Source organism: Rhinoraja longicauda, chromosome 13, assembly GCF_053455715.1.
Source record: "Rhinoraja longicauda isolate Sanriku21f chromosome 13, sRhiLon1.1, whole genome shotgun sequence".
NCBI classification, from domain to species: Eukaryota; Metazoa; Chordata; class Chondrichthyes; order Rajiformes; family Arhynchobatidae; genus Rhinoraja; species Rhinoraja longicauda.
Genome location: NC_135965.1, coordinates 22,187,147 through 22,202,929, shown reverse-complemented (window position 1 = coordinate 22,202,929; position 15,783 = coordinate 22,187,147).

Sequence of the window (15,783 nt, the reverse complement as noted above, 5' to 3'; positions counted from 1 at the left end):
TTCCCTCTCAACCCTATTCTCCTGCATTCTCCCTGTAAATTTGACCCCCTTCCCAATCAAGTACCTGCCAATTTAAAAATACCCAATGACTTGACCTTCACAGCCGTCTGTGGCAGTGAATTCCACAGATTTACCACCCTCTGACTAAAGAAATTCCTCTTCATCTCCATTCTGAAGGTACATTATTTTATTCTGAGGCTGTGCTCTCTGGTCCTAGACTCACTCAATAGTGGAAACATTCTCCCCACGTCTACTCTATCTATGAATGCAATTGTACAAAAATGTGTTGCTGCTACAAGTAAGGATTTCATTGATCCATTTTGGGATGCATGCCAAATAATCTCTCGTCTCCTCTCTCTCTCTACCACTTGCCTTGAGTGAATTTTCAGCACCTTTGCTGTTGCATTTGCAGTTCTGCAGTGGTGTTCCCCTGTACACTGTGGACGGTTTGATTGTAATCATGTATAGACTTTCCGTTGACTGGATACCTCGCCATACATTGCTTTTCACTACAATAATAAACTAATTGTGACAACGCGTGACAATATTAAACTCGTGACAATAATAAACTATACTAAAAATTGTATGGATAGAAATGAACATGTTAGAGGAACTATGTGTTTCATGGATGCTGCCTGATCCACTGAGTTCCTCCAGTACTTGGTGTTTTGCTCAAAATTCCAGCATCTGCACTTCCTTGTGTCTGCATGTAACAGACACACGACAACCCTTGCTCCATGCTGCCCCTCACTGGTTGTTGTGTTCAATGACAAGAGGAAAGAGAAATGGGGAATTACCACCACCTGCTGGCAAGGCTGTGCAAGTGTTAGAAAATAACTGCAGATGCTGGTACAAATCGAAGGTATTTATTCACAAAATGCTGGAGTAACTCAGCAGGTCAGGCAGCATCTCAGGAGAGAAGGAATGGGCAAGTGTTGGCCATTCGCAGCTGGGTTATTCACAAATCAAGAAACAAGGAACTGCATAAACTGCTGGTTTATACCAAAGTGCTGGAGTAACACAGCGGGTCAGGCAGCATCTCTGAGTAGAAGGAATGGGTGACATTTCGGGTCGAGAACCTTCTTCAGACTAGCCGAAACGTCACCCATTTCTTCAATCCAGAGATGCTGCCTGTCCCGCTGAGTCACTCCTCTGCAGACTGACGTTTTGGGTCTTGACCTTTCATCAGCGACCCAAAACATCACCCATCCTTTTTCTCCAGAAATGCTGCCTGCTAAGCTATAAGCCAAGATGTAGTCCCGATCTTCCAACCTACCTTATGTTTGGACATTGGACTTTATCGCTGTAACTGTGAAGTCATGCTGTATCACTATACTCTGCACTCTGGTATTTTTCTCTGCGCTACCTCTTGTACTCTTGTATCGTGCGATTTGACTGGATAACACACAAACAAATGCTTTTCACTTATCTCTGCTCCTGTAATAATAATAAACCAATACCAAATGATTAATTTAGTCATCGAGTTATACAGCATGGAAACAAGCCCTTCGGCCCAACTTGCCCACGCTGACCAACATGCCCCATCTACACAAGTCCCACCTGCCTGCTTTTAGCCCCTATCCATCTAAACCTATCCTATCAATGTACCTGTCTAAATGTTTCTTAAACATTGTGATAATACCTGCCTCAAGTACCTCCTCTGACAGCTCATCCCATTCATCCACCACCCTTTGTATTAAAAAGTTGCCCCTTGGGTTCCTATTAAATCTTTCCCCGCTCCCCCTCATCTTAAACCTATGTCCTCTGGTTCCTGATTCCCCTACTGGGTAAAAGACTGTCATTTACCTGATCTATTCTTCTCATGATCTTGTACACCTCCATAAATTCAACCCTCATCCTCTTGTGCTCCAAGGAATGAAGTCCTATTCTGCCCCATCTCTCCCTTTCACTCAGGCCCGTGAGTCTTGGTTTCCATATAAATGCCCAAATCACAATAAAAGCACAATTGTAAACTAATAAAACCCACGGGTCTAGTTAGCTTTCTCAATCATTTGGTGTTCGTTGTTTTCAGTTTTCTCACTTTTCTGCCTTATTCCCAAGGCCACCATTTTAATTGGGTCTCCAAGGATTAGGCACGAAGCAGAGTTCTCTCACCTGGCCCATGCATACGTAAAGGGCTCAGGTGTGCATCTCAGGTATATTGCCTCAGAGCAGGGAGCTGGTGCCCGTGACTCGCCCAGTTCTGAAGCTACACCTTCTTCACCCACAATCCATCCCAGATTCAGGGACAGTTTCTTCCCAGCTGTTATCAGGCACCTGAACCATCCTCCCACCAGCTAGAGAGCGATCCTGACCTCCCATCTACCTCATTGGAGACCCATGGACCAACTTTAATCAGACTTTATCTTGCATTAAACGTTATTCCCTTTGTGCTGTATCTGTACATTACGGGTGGCTTGATTGTAATCACGTATAGTCTTTTCACTGACTGGATAGCATGCCATAAAAAGCTTTTCACTGCATCTCTGTACAAATTACTAAACTAGTTCCTTCCCTTTCTCTTCCAAATGCATGATCGGGAAGAGCTAGGGGAGGTTTTAGAGTCTTAGAGTCATAAAGTGATACAATGTGGAAACAGGGCCTTCGTCCCTACCTGCCCAATTTCCTTCTAAACATATTCAATCAATATACCTGTCTAAATGTCCCATAAATGTTGCGATAGTACCTGCTTCAAATACCTCCTCTGGCAGCTCGTTCTATACACCCACCATCCTTTGTGAAAAAAAAGTTACCCCTCAGGTTCCTATTAAATCTTCCCCCCTCACCTTAAACCTATGTCTTCTGGTTCTTGATTCCCCGACTCTGGGAAAAACACCCTGTCCATTTACCTGATCTGTTCCTCGTATGATTTTGTACACCTCTCTAAGATCACCCCTCATCTTCTTGCACTCTTTTGTTACTGTTTTATTAGTTCATGGGATGTCCTACCTGCCCCCTTAACTTGTATGTAATATTCTGTACCTCAGGTAATAGAGGGAAAGCATCCCCATCTGCCTCTGAATTTCCTGTTGACAATCCGGTTACGGGCGAATGTCCTGTGGGAATCCACTCCTGACGTCCCTCTTTCTCCTCAGAGCCTTCAGTAACCTTTCAATCATTTATTCCCCAAAATAGCATATTTTCCACAGCCATAGAGTCATACAGTGTGGAAATAAGCCCTTCGGCCCATCGTTCCCATGCCAACCAACATGCCCCATCTCTATTAGTACCACCTGCCTGCAGTTGGCCCATATACCACTAAACATTTCCTATCCATGTACCTGTCTAAACGCTTCCTAAATATTGCGGTAGTACTGCGAGAATCACATGTGGGCACACATTAAAAGTAATTTGATGCTGCATCGTTTAGGTTTGTTTAGAAATGCAGCATGGAAACAGGCCCTTCGGCCAACCGAGACATCACTGACCATCGATTGCACCATTCACACTAGTTCTATCTTTTCCCATTTTCTCATGCACTCCCTATACACCAGGGGAATTTTACAGATGAACAATTAATCCATAAACCCCCACGTTTTTGGGATGTGGGAGGAAGCTGGAGCGCCCGGAGAAAACGCACGCAGTCATAGGAAGAACGTGCAAACTAAGCACAGTCAGAACCCAAGGTCAGGATCGAACCCAGATCTCTGGCACTGTGAGGCAATGGCTCTACCTGCTGCACCAACTTCTCCACACTGACCAACATGCCCATCCATGCTAATCCCGCGTTTGCCCATATTTGCCCCATATCCTTTTCAACCTTCCCTCCCCACTGGAGGGTTTGAAGGATCTTTTCCACACAGAGTCTGTATCTGAAGGAGTCTGTATCTGAATGCCTGGAAGGGGGAGAAGATAAGCCCTCTCTCCAGTTCAATAGTACTTGAGTGCATATTTTAATGACCGTCCGGTTCAGGGCAACGGACCCAGAGACTTTAGAGATACAGCGCAGAGACAGGCCCGTCAGCCCACCGAGTCCACGCCGACCAGCGATCACCCTATACACTAACACTCTCCCACACACCAGGGACAGTTTACTGAAGCCAATTAACCTCCAAAGCAATGGTATTTATTCACAAAATGCTGGAGTAACTCAGCAGGTCAGGCAGCATCTCGGGAGAGAAGGAATGGGTGACGTTTCGGGTCGAGACCCTTCTTCAGACTGAAGAAGGGTCTCGACCCGAAACGTCACCCATTCCTTCTCTCCCGAGATGCTGCCTGACCTGCTGAGTTACTCCAGCATTTTGTGAATAAATACCTTCGATTTGTACCAGCATCTGCAGTTATTTTCTTATATTAACCTCCAAACCAATACGTCTTTGGAGTGTGGGAGGCATCCAGACAAAACCCATGTGGTCACAGGGAGTACATCTAAACTCCGTACAGACAGCTCCATTAGTCAGGATCAAACCCGGGACTCTGGCACTGTGAGGCAGCAGCTCTACCAATGCACCACTGTGCTGCCCAAATGGTGGGATTAGTCTGGGGAGCTCTTTCTCAGAGAACATGTTAGACCCTTGCTGTATCATAAATCTCATCTTATTTTATTCCCTGACTCTGTAGTGTGAATGTAGAAGCCATTGTCTTGGGTGCTTTTGAGTTATACGATGGAAACAGGCTCTTCGGCCCAACGTCTCCATACTGACCCATCTGCGTTAATCCCATTAGACTGCCTTTCATTTAGTTTATTGTTACATGTACCGACGTATAATGACAGGCTTTTTTTGTGTGCTATCCAGTTAGCAGAAAGACTGTACATCATTAGAATTTGTCCCTAAATACTGTTATTGTACTTGCCTCTAACACTTACTCTGGCAGCTCGTTCCACATACCCACCACCCTCCGGGTGGCCAATCTGCCCCTATGCTTCCCTTTTTCAATCTTTCCGCTCTCACCGTTAGACTTCTGGGAAAAGGATGGTGACTATCTGTTCTATTCACACTCTTTGTAATTATATAAACTTCCATAAAGTCACCCCTCAGCCTCCTCCACTCAACAGTAAACATTCCCAGTCTATCCAGTCTCTCCTTATAATTCAAGCGCTCTATTCCCAGCAACATTCTCTCTCTGCTTCCCTCGCTTCATCTCACTATCATGTTCACATGGGCGGTGCAGTGGTGCAGCGGTAGAGTTGCTGGCTTACAGCTCCAGAGACCTGGCTAAGGGGGCTATCTGTACAGAGTTTATACGTTCTCCCTGTGATGGCGTGGGTTTTCTCTGGGTGCTCCGGTTTCCTCCCACACTCCAAAGATGTACAGGTTTGTAGGTTAATTGGATTCAGTAAAAATTGTAAAATTGTCCCTTGTGTGCAGGGTAGTGCTAATGTATAGGGTGATCGCTGGTCGGCATGGACTCAGTGGGCTGAAGGGCCTGTTTCTGTGCTGTATCTCTAAAGTCTAAAGACATTGGATAACAATGGAGGACGAGATACAGTGAGTGGATACATTGCAACAGCAAATTGATACAGTGAGTGATGGGACAAGGGATTGCAGATGTCTGAAGGGCTTTACTGTACTGTTCCAGATTCAGAGACAGTTTCTTACCAGCTGTCATCAGCCAACTGAACCATCCTCTCACCAACTAGAGAGCGGTCCTGATCTCCCATCTACCACATTGGAGACTCTTGAACTATCTTCAATCAGACTTTACTGGACATTATCTTGCACTAAATTTTATTCTCTTTATTCTGTATCTGTACACTGTGGACGGCTCGATTGTAATCAAGTATAGTCTTTTAACTGACTGGATAGCATGCAACAATAAAGCTTTCCCCTGTACCTCAGTGCATTGACAATAATAAACTAAGCAAAACTAAGTCAGTCTGAAGGAGGGTCTTGACCTGAAATGTTACCCATCCTTTATCCTCGGATCCAGGAATGAAGAAGGATGCAAAAAGTGGTGAACGCTGCCTGGTCCATCACGGGCACTGACCTCCCCACCACCAAGGGGATCTACAAGAGTTGCTGCCTCAAAAAGGCAGCCAGCATCATCAGAGACCCACACCACCCTGGCCACGCTCTCACTTCACTCCCTATGCGGAAGAAGGTACAGGAACCTGAAAACTATGACCTCCAGGCTCAGGAACAGCTTTGTCCCAGCAACCATCAGGCTATTAAATGCTACAACCTCCAAATAGACTCTGAACTACATAGACTTAGAGAGATTATTTTTGCATTATTGTTGCCTATTTATTTGTCAAGTCAAGTCAAGTCAATTTTATTTGTATAGCACATTTAAAAACAACCCACGTTGACCAAAGTGCTGTACATTTGATTAGGTTCCAATAGAAAAAAAAAAGAAAACATACAGTAGCACGCAAACAGTTCACAGCGCCTCCTCAATGAGCCTCAAACGCTAGGGAGTAGAAATATGTTTTGAGCCTGGACTTAAAGGAGTCGATGGAGGGGGCAGTTCTGATCGGGAGAGGGATGCTGTTCCACAGTCTAGGAGCTGCAACCGCAAAAGCGCGGTCACCCCTGAGTTTAAGCCTAGACCGCGGGATAGTGAATAGCCCCAAGTCGGCCGATCTGAGGGACCTGGAGTTAGAGAGGGGGTTTAGAAGATTTTTGATGTAGGGGGGGGAGTGTCCATTTAGGGCTTTATACGTGAATAGGAGGAGCTTGAAGTTGATTCTGTACCGTACAGGGAGCCAGTGGAGAGAGGCCAGAATCGGGGTGATGTGGTCCCTTTTACGGGTACCCGTCAGGAGTCTCGCTGCGGCGTTTTGGACCAGTTGCAGGCGGGACAGGGAAGATTGGCTGATCCCAGTGTATAGGGAGTTGCAGTAGTCTAGGCGGGACGAAATGAAAGCGTGAATGATTTTTTCTGTGTCGTCGAATTTGAGGAAAGGTTTGATTTTAGCTATGGTTCGAAGTTGGAAGAAGCTGGCTTTTACCACAGCGTTGACTTGCTTATCAAATTTTAATGCAGAGTCAAATATCATGCCGAGGTTTTTGACATGCGGTTTGACTAGGCAGGATAGGCTTCCAAGACTGCCTGTTATCAATTTGATGGAGTCGGGGGGGGCCGAATAGGATGACCTCAGACTTGCTCTCATTTAATTGGAGGAAGTTCTGTGCCATCCAACATTTTATGTCCTCAAGGCAGTGTGTATATATATATATATATATATATGAAACGCTTTGTTGTGTGTGTGTGTGTGTGTGAAACAAAGTGTTTCATATATACACACACAAATAAATAGGCAACAATAATGCAAAAATAATAATGCAAAGTTCAGTATGTATATATATATATATATATCTGAGAGAGAGAGAGAGGAAGAGGATATATATGTATATACACACATGTACATTATACGTGTAATATATATTCACACATAAATAACATACACACACATTATATATATATATACATATATATAATATATACACACACAATATATACACATGCACACACAATATATACACACACATTATATATACACATGCATTATATATATATATATATAACGCGTGTGCATATAATATGTGTATATATATCATATACACATGTGTGTATATATATTATATGTGTGTATGTTATATATGTGTGAATACATATACATTCTATACACACACACACACATACCCACTGAACTTTTTTTGTTGCTATTTATCATGGGTTTTTACAGAGTACTATGTTTACATAATTCGATGAGCAAGTAAGAATTTCATTGTTCCGTTTCAGAGCATATGACAATAAAACAGTCTTGCTTCTTGCTTGATCTCCAGAAATGCTGCCTGACCTGCTGAATTACTCCTGCACTTTGTGTCTAAACTAATAGAAAGTAAATTGTTCGAGGTTCTATGTCTGAAAATAAGACTTTTTCGAACATGTGGGAAGGAAAAGTTTGAACTGGTGGTCTATTCTGGAGTTTGGGCTCCTGTTGACGGGTGGCCTGGCCCTTTAAGAGGCAGCGGGGATACCCTCCTGAGGTCGGTGCCGAGCGCCTCCGAGCCGAGCCGAGCTGAGCTGAGCTTTGGGCGCCCGGGTGGCAGCAGCAGTGGGACGGACTGATGGCTGGCAGCCCGGCTCCACGCTCGCCTCTCAAAGTGATCTTCCTGTATGCCGGCATCTCCCTCCGTCCCCTTTAGACCTCGCCGCCCATCCTCCCGCGCCCACCCCACTGCAAACCGAATCAAATGTGGATTGTGAGGAGCTTAATCCTGAGGAAGGGAGCGCTTATGCTGCAGTGTTTCTGTGGCAAGACGCGGAAGCTGAGCACCCGTCGCCGCGGTGAGTGAGGGGGCGAGGGAGCGCACCACGGGGGTGGGGGAGCGCCGTCTCCATAGAGCAACCTCTCGCTGCACAATGTGGCCACTCGCTGTCACCATTTATCCACTCATTGTTACAATGTATCCACACAGTCACGACTGATTTACAAACTGTATCCATCACTGTATCCACTCGGTGTATCCACACACTGTTACAATGTATCCACACACTGTTGCAATTGATTTACTCACTGTCTTCACTCACTGTCGTAATTTACCCATTCACTGTACGGACTAACTTTTATAATGTCTCCTCACACTGTATCCACTAATTGTGGCCATTTACCGTTAGAATATATTGACTAACTCTATTGAAATTACTGGAGCAACTCAGCACCTGAGGCTGAGTCAGAGAAGTTGTGATTCACAATAACAAAGGTATTTTTCCCCACAGGATTTAAAACTAGTCTTTTTAAAATCCTTTGAAGTTTATTTTTGTTGCTGCAACAAGCCAAAAATGCAAAGGCTGTAAGTTGCATTGTTTAACATTATCATTGCACAAGTGTCAAGAGAAGTGATTGCTTGTCAATGTCTATGGCCACCCACGGTGGAACTAACGGACTGTAGCAATGGGTGTCTGATTATTGCAGGGAGGTTACATGGAAACCTAGACTGTTTTATTTACAAGATAACTTTTTGTCTGCTTGTCATTTTCCAAATTTCAATTAGATTTTTAGTTCCCAATCGAAATCAAGTTCTAACTAATTGAAGGCAGCAGCACAAGTGGATGAGTTTTCCAAGAAAGCATACAGGTAGTTCGGCTCTAAGCGATAGTTGTATTCCGAGGAAAGCTTGCATTATAAGAAGCCTCGTTATAAAAATAATCGTGTCAGTGGTGAAAAGGGGCCAGATTTCAGATCATGAGATTTTCAAAAATTAATCCCTTTCCAACAGAAATGTTTATTTTGTTAATGTAAACTAAATATACTAAAGTCTGTATGTTACATTGTTTAATAGAGCATATTTGCACAAGTGTCAATAGAAGTGGGTACAAAGTGCTGGAGTAACTCATCAGGTCGGTAGTATCTCTGGAGAATGTGGATAGGGAACATTCTCCACAGATGTTGCTTGACCCGCTGAGTTACTCCAGCACTTTTGTGTCTTTTTATTTGTAAACCAGCATCTGCAGTTCCTTGTGTGTGCTGCTGTCATTAGAAGTGATCACTTGTCAATTTCCATGGAGACCTGTAGTGAATCTGATGGATTGTGTTGGAGAGGCAGTGCTGTCTGATTACCAGTGCTGTCTGATTACCGTGGGGAGAAACTGAGACTGTTTTATTTACAAGACAGCTTTTTTTCTGCTTTTCATTTTCCAACTTTTAACTAGTTCTCCAGTTCCTGATCCTAGTTGTGCAATGATGGGAGTCTTGCAACACCCTCTCTCACTGCTCCCCCTCTGTGATACCTGCTACTCCCCGGCTGTATGACCATGTTTCACCCCCTGACTCACTACCACAGCCCCATGTGCTTCCTGGCCATTTGCCTGCACCTCCATCTTATGCTTCGTGGCTTCCATCTCTCGTTCCAGACCTCCCAGTTCGGACACAACCCATATTACAGGTACTGACCATCAATCCACTGCTTTTTAGTTTAGTGATACAGCGCAGAAACAGGCCCTTCTACCCACCAAGTCCGTGCTAAACAGCAATCTCCGCATGTTAACACTATCCTATACACATTCGGGACAATTTTTACATTTACCAAGCGAATTTATCTACATTCCTGTACGTCTTTGGAGTGTGGGAGGAAACTGAAGATCTCGGAGAAAACTCACACAGTCATGGGGAGAACGTACAAACTTCGTACAGACAGCACCCATAGTCGGGATTGAATCTCCAATGCTGCAAGCATTGTAAGGCAGCAACTCTGCTGCTGAGCCACTGTGCCGCTTCTTGCAGCAGTTCCACTTTTGTGCCCTGTGTACCACTGGCCTCCATGCGCCAGCAACAGCAGGCCCTCATTCTGACTCTCCCACAGCCCCGTGCCTTGCTCACCCAGACCTGCAATGGCTCCCAACTTTACTTCATTCTGAGGCAGATTCACTGCTTCAATAAACACTTCATTGCTTATAGCTCCAGAGATGCTGCCTGACCCACTGAGTTGCTCCAGGACTCTGTATCTATTTTGATGTTATGACCCATTTGCTTTCTATCCAATTCATAGTGTGGAAACAGGAAAGCAGAACTCCCTGCGTGGAATAAGACAGTGGACCTTGCTCCAGCTGGAGGGATTCCAGTTATGTTTGGTACTTAAAGGATTCTGGATGATTCTGTGTACAAACTTTGCAGAGTAAACCTGGCTGTAGTAAGCAATAAGGAAGCCAAATGGTATGTTCCCATTCTTTCACAAGGTTTGGGGATCCAAATTTGGAGTTTTGGCAAAATAAATCCCATAAATACTGTATTACCTCGGTAATATACTTCTGCCTATCAGAAAGCTTATAAACTAGTTTAGTTTAGTTTAGAGATACAACATGGAAACAGGCCCTTTGGTCCACTGAGGCCATGCCGACCAGTGATCACCAATTCACACTAGTTCTATCCAACACACCAGGGACAATTTACAGAAGCCAATTAACCAACAAACTGCACGACTTTGGGATGTGGGTGGAAACACAAGCACCGGGAGAAAATGCACACGGTCACAGGGAGAACATACAAACCATACAGACAGCACCCATAGTCAGGATCGAACCTGGGTCTCTGGCGCTCTGAGACAGCAACTCTACCACTGTGCCACCCTTGTCTCACTGTTGTTTCTGTTTCTTACCTTCGGTCAACTGAGCAGAAGTAATTTGGGATAATAATAGAACTTAGAACAGGAATGGGCTCTTGGCTCACAATTTCTGTGCTGAATATGATGTCAAGTTTAAATAATCTCCTCTACCTGCAGGTGACCATATCCCTCCATTCCCTGCATATCCACGTGCCTATCTAAACGCCTCTTACGTGCCAGTATCATACCTGCTTGTACCATCACCCCTGGCATCACGTTCTAGGCACCCACCCACTTCTGTGTAAAAACAACTTGCCCGTACAACTCCTTTAAACTTGGCCCTTCCATATTTTCCACCCTGGGGAAAAATGTTCTGTCTGCCGACCCTATCTATGCCTCTCATAATTGTATATACTTCTATCAGATGTCCCATCAACCTCCACTCCAGAGTAACCAATCCAAGTCTGTCCAAGTTCTCCTTATAGCAAATACCCTCTAATCCAGGCAGCATTCTGGTAAATCTCTTCTGCACCTTCAAGATTCTTCAGGATAGGATTTACTCGTATTTGGAAGAAAACAGGTGAATTAGGGACAGTCAGTCAGCATGTCTTTGGCTGGGCCAGTCATGTCTTACAAACTTGACTGAGTTTTTGGGGGAGGTGACGAAGATGAGCAATGAGTGTAGGGTTGTCAGTGTTGTCTACATGGATTATAGTAATTGAATACATTCAGGGCAAGTAATTTTAGACCTTTGTTAGGTTTGAAAATTGGTCTGAATGCATTCAAGAGAGAGCTAGAAAGAGCTCTTAAGGATAGCGGAGTCAGGGGGTATGGGGAGAAGGCAGAAACGGGGTACTGATTGAGAATGATCAGCCATGATCACATTGAATCGAAGGGCCGAATGGCCTACTCCTGCACCTATTGTCTATTGTCTAAGATTAATTAACAATCTAGTGGTGAGAAAGGCTGTCATATTGCAGAAAGAGTGCATGTTTGTGATTGTAAATTTGCAGATGATGCTAAAGTGGGTGGTATCGCAGAAGAGGGTTATCAAAAAATACAGTAGGCTCTTGATCGGCTGGGCCAGTGGGCTGAGGAATGGCCAATGGAGTTTAATGCAGATAAGTGCGAGATGTTTCATTTTGGAATGGCAAACCAGGGCAGGACGTTTACAGTGAATGTTAGGGCGTTGGGGAGTGTTGTAGAGCAGAGGGGAAAGATTTAATAGGAACCCTGAGAGCCAACGTTTTCACTCAGTGGGTCATGGTAATATGGAATGATCTGCCCAAGGAGGTAGTTGAGGTACTGTAACAACATTTAAAAGACATTTGGACAGGTACATGGATAGGAAAGGGTTCAGAGGGATATGGGCCAAATGCAGGCAAATAGGACTAGTGAAGGTGGAACATGTTAGTTGGTGTGGATAAGTTGGGCAGAAAGTCCTGTTTCCGTGCTGTATGACTAGCAAGGAATTTTACTCCAAGCTCACAGTTTTATATTTCATTATAAATTATTCTTAAATTGAAAGCTTGGAATAATGGGTGGATTAGCGGAAATAGATTGGGGCAGCAGGGTTGGGCAGCAGTAAAGTTGCTGCCTTACAGCGCCAGAGACCCAGGTTTGATCCTGACTGTGGGTGCTGTCTGTACAGAGCTTGTACATTCTCCCTGTGACCACATGGGTTTTCTTTTCTCTGGGTGCTCTGGTTTCCTCCCACACTCCTAAGACGGACACATTTATAGGTTAAATAGGTCATATAGGACACATTTATAAGTTAATAGGTCAACAACTTCTCCTTTGACTCCTCCCACTTCCTCCAAACCAGAGGCGTAGCTATGGGCACTCGCATGGGCCCTAGCTACGCCTGCCTCTTTGTCGGGTACGTCGAACAATCCCTGTTCCACACGTACACTGGCCCCATTCCCGAACTCTACCTCCGCTACATCGACGACTGCATTGGTGCTACCTCTTGCACCCATGCAGAACTCACTGACTTCTTACACTTCACCTCCAATTTCCATCCTGCCCTTAAATATACCTGGACTATCTCCGACATCTCCCTCCCGTTTCTGGACCTCACCATCTCCATCACAGGAGACAGACTAGTGACGGACATTTACTATAAACCCACTGACTCGCACAGCTATCTGGACTACACTTCTTCCCACCCGGTCCCCTGCAAAAAGTCTATCCCTACTCCCAATTCCTCCGTCTACGCCGCATCTGCGCCCGGGATGAGGTGTTTCACACTAGGGCTTCCGAGATGTCCTCGTTCTTCAGGAAATGGGGCTTCCCCTCCTCCATTATAGATGAGGCTCTCACTAGGGTCTCTTCTACATCCCGCAGCTCCGCTCTTGCTCCCCCTCCCCCCACTCGCAACAAGGACAGAATCCCCCTCGTTCTCACCTTCCACCCCACCAGCCAGCGGATCCAACATATCATCCACCAACATTTCCGTCACCTACAACGGGACCCCACCACTGGCCATATCTTCCCATCCCCTCCCCTCTCTGCGTTCCGCAGAGACCGTTCCCTCCGTAACTCCCTGGTCCACTCGTCCCTTCCTACCCAAACCACCCCAACCCCGGGCACTTTCCCCTGCAACCGCACGAGATGCAACACCTGTCCCTTTACCTCCCCCCTCAACTCCATCCAAGGACCCAAACAGTCTTTCCAGGTGAGACAAAGGTTCACCTGCACCTCCTCCAACCTCATCTATTGCATCCGCTGCTCTAGATGTCAACTTATTTACATCGGCGAAACCAAGCGCAGGCTTGGCGATCGCTTCGCTGAACACCTGCGCTCGGTCCGCATTAACCAAACTGATCTCCCGGTGGCCGAACACTTCAACTCCCCCTCCCATTCCCAGTCTGACCTTTCTGTCATGGGCCTCCTCCAGTGCCATAGTGAGGCCCACTGGAAATTGGAGGAACAGCACCTCATATTTCGCCTGGGCAGTTTGCAGCCCAGTGGTATGAACATCGACTTCTCCAACTTTAGATAGTTCCTCTGTCCCTCCCTTCCCCTCCTCCTTCCCAGATCTCCCTCTATCTTCCTGTCTCCACCTATATCCTTCCTTTGTCCCGCCCCCCTGACATCAGTCTGAAGAAGGGGTCTCGACCCGATACGTCACCCATTCCTTCTCTCCCGAGATGCTGCCTGACCTGCTGAGTTACTCCAGCATTTTGTGAATAAATCGATTTGTACCAGCATCTGCAGTTATTTTCTTATACTATAGGTTAATTTGCTTTGGTAAAATTGTAAATTCTCCCTAGTGTTTAGAATAGTGCTAGTGTATGGGGCAATCACTGGTCGGCATGGATTCGATGGGCTGAAGGGCCAGTTTCTGCACTAAAGATAGGGAGATCAGATTGAAAAATATGATGGTAGATGAATGCTGGTAAACATATTGAGTGGGAATACCATGGTTCAAGGGGCTTGGATGGGGTGGAATTTCCTAAGCATGTCCAGGAGAGTTTATTCTTAAACAATATATTATCATATCATATCATATATATACAGCCGGAAACAGGCCTTTTCGGCCCTCCAAGTCCGTGCCGCCCAGCGATCCCCGTACATTAACACTATCCTACACCCACTAGGGACAATTTTTTATTTTTTTTTACATTTACCCAGCCAATTAACCTACATACCTGTACGTCTATGGAGTGTGGGAGGAAACCGAAGATCTCGGAGAAAACCCACGCAGGTCACGGGGAGAACGTACAAACTCCTTACAGTGCAGCACCCGTAGTCAGGATCGAACCTGAGTCTCCGGCGCTGCATTCGCTGTAAAGCAGCAACTCTACCGCTGCGCTACCGTGCCGCCCACGGTATTGATGCCCCAACTACTGACACTGGGCCTCCTGTTGGGGAATGAGGTACAGCAAGTAGCTGAAGCAGCAAGTAGGGGAGCACTTTAGGACTAGTGACCATAGTTCTGCTGGTTTTAAAGTAGTTATAGACAAAGATAGGGCTTGCAAGAAATAAAAAGCAAAGTGTTGGAAGAACTCAGCAGGTCATGCAGCTTCTGTGTAGGGAAATCACAGTGCTAGAGACCCAGGTTCAATCTCTCTACAAGTGCTGTCTGTGTTCTCCCTGTGACCTCGTGGGTTTTACTCCGGGTGCTCTGGTTTCCTCCCACATCCCAAAGACGTGCGGGTTTGTAGGTTATTTGGCCTCAGTAAATTGCCCCTAGTGTGTAGGAAGTGGAGGCAAATGTGGGATAACATCGAACTAATGTGAACGGGTGATCGCTGGTTGGTGTGGACTCTGTGGGCCGATGGGCTTGTTTCAATGCTGTATCTCTAAACAACACTTTCACCAAGCTTTTTGTTTAATATTCAAATATTGGATAACGAGATGCGAAGCCCATTATTTTAGTTAAAGATGTTGTGGTATTTGGTTACTTAATTGGTAATATTATAGTGTTGAAAACGAACCTGAGTAAACCTTGTGGTAAATACACTGTGGAACCAAATGGAAAAAACTTGGGACCCTGTTTATGTTGACAACACAGTCAGGGCAGCTGTGTTGAACTATTTATACACGGTTAACAAGAACGTGTGAAGGGTAAATGTATACCTGCCGTAGACAATCAAACAAATAACTTAAGATGCTGGAAATCAAACGAAAAATGGAAAGTGCTAGTAGAGGGAACAGTTAATGTTTCAGATCATAGATTCTTTATTAAAACTGGGGATAGAGAATCATAAGATAACAAAACATAACAGCAGAATTAGGCAATTAGCCCATCGTGTCTACTCCACCATTGGATTCGGGCTGATCTATCTTT